The sequence below is a fragment of the Monopterus albus genome, unplaced genomic scaffold (genome assembly GCF_001952655.1).
Source record: "Monopterus albus unplaced genomic scaffold, M_albus_1.0 scaffold34.1, whole genome shotgun sequence".
Taxonomy (NCBI): Eukaryota; Metazoa; Chordata; class Actinopteri; order Synbranchiformes; family Synbranchidae; genus Monopterus; species Monopterus albus.
Genome location: NW_018127914.1, coordinates 879,932 through 882,792, shown reverse-complemented (window position 1 = coordinate 882,792; position 2,861 = coordinate 879,932). Strand labels below are relative to the sequence as shown.

At 42.2% G+C, this 2,861-nt stretch overlaps 2 protein-coding genes across 6 annotated transcripts in view; one reads left to right on the top strand and one right to left on the bottom strand.

The window, feature by feature from the left end:
* ncaldb (neurocalcin delta b) overlaps nucleotides 1-2,855 on the bottom strand; it is a 30,399-nt gene extending 27,544 nt beyond the window's left edge. For all 5 annotated transcript variants that reach the window (XM_020597405.1, XM_020597406.1, XM_020597408.1 and 2 more), the window contains exon 1: nucleotides 2,546-2,855. The gene's annotated coding sequence lies outside the window, so the exon portion shown is untranslated. The remainder of the gene's footprint in view (nucleotides 1-2,545) is intronic.
* LOC109958616 (probable 2-ketogluconate reductase) overlaps nucleotides 2,192-2,861 on the top strand; it is a 3,266-nt gene continuing 2,596 nt past the window's right edge. The window contains exon 1 of the mRNA XM_020597400.1: nucleotides 2,192-2,256. The gene's annotated coding sequence lies outside the window, so the exon portion shown is untranslated. The remainder of the gene's footprint in view (nucleotides 2,257-2,861) is intronic.

Genomic DNA, 2,861 nt, shown 5'->3' with positions numbered 1-2,861 from the left:
GTCGTCTAAGTCTGACCAAACCATATTAAAGTCACCACCTATTATAATTTTGGGTTGTGGATATTTTTCTAAAAGTGAGTTGATCTGTTCCTCTAATTTGTTAAGTAGCATGAGGTTCAATGAAGGAAGGTTATATCCATATACATTACCCAGTACAAAGTGGTTCTCTGCTAATTGAATAACAAGCAAAAGCCAGTGGCCATTAGAATCACTCCTTGACTCAACTATTTTTCCTTTAAATCTGTCTTTAAGGATAGCTACCCCCGCAGAATGATTTGTGCCATGTGAGAACCAAATTTCACTGCCCCATTGATTCTTCCAAAGTTTCAAGTCATCTGGACAAGAATGACATTCCTGCAGAAACAACAGATCTGCTTTCACCTCTCTACAAAACAGAAAAAGAGCTTTTCTTTTTATCAAGTCTCGTAAACCTCTTGTATTAACTGAGAATAAGTTCAACTCCATCAGAATATATAACTACCTTTGAGAACATTAACCAAGGAATGAACAACTCCATTGAATCGGTTAACCTGTGTAAATATAAGAACTATAAAAAGTTGTGGTTTGAAATCAATACTGATTATTTTCTTTTTTGTTTTAGCTCGAGTTGAATAAGGAACTCAATCATAACTCCAATAACAAAAGTGTCCCTAAATAGGTTTCTTATTAATTGTCAGTCTCCTGTTGATCTTCAGTAATGTTAGTTCAAAGATGTCAGGTCAAAAGACCAAACAGGAGTTGATCCCTTCAGAGACACAGTTTACCATTTTATAATTATCATTGTGAGTCTTAACAAATCTCTGCTCATGCAGTGGGAAGATAGTTCTTATCCTGCACGAATCTCTTTCCCGTTGATGAATGCCTTTGGACCGATAAAGTATGCCTTCTGACCATTCTTGCGGGCTTTTTCCACGACTGGCCACAACGCAGCTCTGGCGTCCTTCTCCATTTTCGTTAGATCCTCGCCAAAGCGGATCCTTTTCTCTTTCAGGAACTGATTGTCTTTCGCTTTCTTCCAGATGAGATCCCTCACCGAGCGAAGAGTGAAGAGAATGATGATAGTACGGGGTTGTGTGTTTGTATTTGAGCTACCACGCTTGCCTAGCCTGTGTGCAATATCAATGCTCTCCGGCGCCTTCTCACCCAGCTCCGGGGCGACCCTTTGGCAAATCACGGAGACTCTCCGCTTTACATCTTCACCCTCCTCTTCAGCCATACCATAGAGGCGCAGACACCATCTCCTCTTATAGCGTTCAGCGTCCGCCACTCTGTCAGATAGGCTACTGATTTCGTTTTGTTGTTTTTGGTAGTTTTCGAGCAACATGTTCCTATCTTTTTTAATGTCACTGATTTCCCCATAAACAAATTCTAGAGAGTTTTTAAGTTCTTCGATGGTGTTAGCGTTGTCAATTATCATGCTTTCCAGCTTGTCTGCTCTCTGATTTATCTTCACCGTTAAGGCACTAATGATGTTCGACTGCAGTTCATGCAAAGAGAGGTCGTTGGTGAGACTCTTTTTTCTTGCTGGGCTGGCCAACGGAGAGTCAGGAAATGGCTGCAGGGTTACATCCTCAGCTACATCCATGTTTTTACTGAAAAGATTAGTGCTCACCTCAGGGTAAGAGTGGTCGTCCAGGACAAATTTATTGTTTGGGGTTGCCTGCGCTTTGTCCTTTCTTTTCCCGGTGCCGAGTTTGAAGACGCTCATTTCTTCTTAAAAAAGCGCTAGCTTGCGAAAGCGTGGTTAGCCTGCTGTATAAAAAAGTTAGTCCGGTCAAGTTAGGTGTAATCAGAGACTTGCACTCATATACATAGAATCGTGCCACTCAAGAGTGTGAAGAGAAGACCTAATTAAGTTTGTAACGAGATTAGAGAGCCAAAAATATGGTTTGGAGTTGCATTCCTTGGAGACGTCCTAACAGAGGTGTTACACGATCGCCATCTTGGCCGATCCCCCTAGAACACTGCCATATTTCATACTAGTCGCAAACCGGAAACGGATGATTCTGTTTTGCAGTATACGGAAGTAAGTTGCGCATAACTCCTATTTATCCATGGGTATCAGTAGTACTAATATTGTTTTTTTTTTCTTGTTAGTTCATGCTACTGGTACAACCGTATAGTAAGCTTTTATTTTGAAATCCTTCCGATTCCCTTTTGTGAAATCCTTCCAGTTCCCTATGTAGCTCTTCGTGGCTAAATCACTGCAATGAATTAGGCTGCTGCTGGCAAGGCGAAATCAGAACAAATGTTCTTGTGAGTGCATTCTGCTCCATTTCTAACTTCTACAAAGTTTTACATATGCTACTATATACTTCTACTCCAGTTTGTTATAACCACTCACTCGTTGGAGGGTGAGTGAGCGAGGAAAAACAGACCCAGGTGGCTGACTTCAGTGCAAGCAGGTTTATTGTGCTGTGCTAAGGTAGATAACAACTAGGAAGAAGTAGGATGGATATGGTGAGATAGGCTGAGCTATGGACGCTAGGGTCACTCCATGTCTGGCCGGTGGGTGGTAGATGGAGTCTGGTGACTGTGTACCGACCTGGCTGGTGGTGTGGAGTAACGGTCCGGGGAGAATGGTCGAGGAAAACAGGCAGGGTAGGCAGGCTGGAGGAAAACAAAACCCGATGGTAACAATACAATGACAAGAAACAAGGAGAATGGCGCTGGTTGTCGGTCTGAAAACAAACGACGAACTGACAAGGGAGTGAAAAGTGAGTCGGGTATAAAGAAGGTGAAGGGACTGGGTGAAAACAGCTAGTGTTAATTAAGGAACGAGTGACAGGTGTGTGAGGTGACGTAATCAGTGAGAATAATGTCTACGAATGCTTTTATACTTGTGTAAAATAGTGAATGCA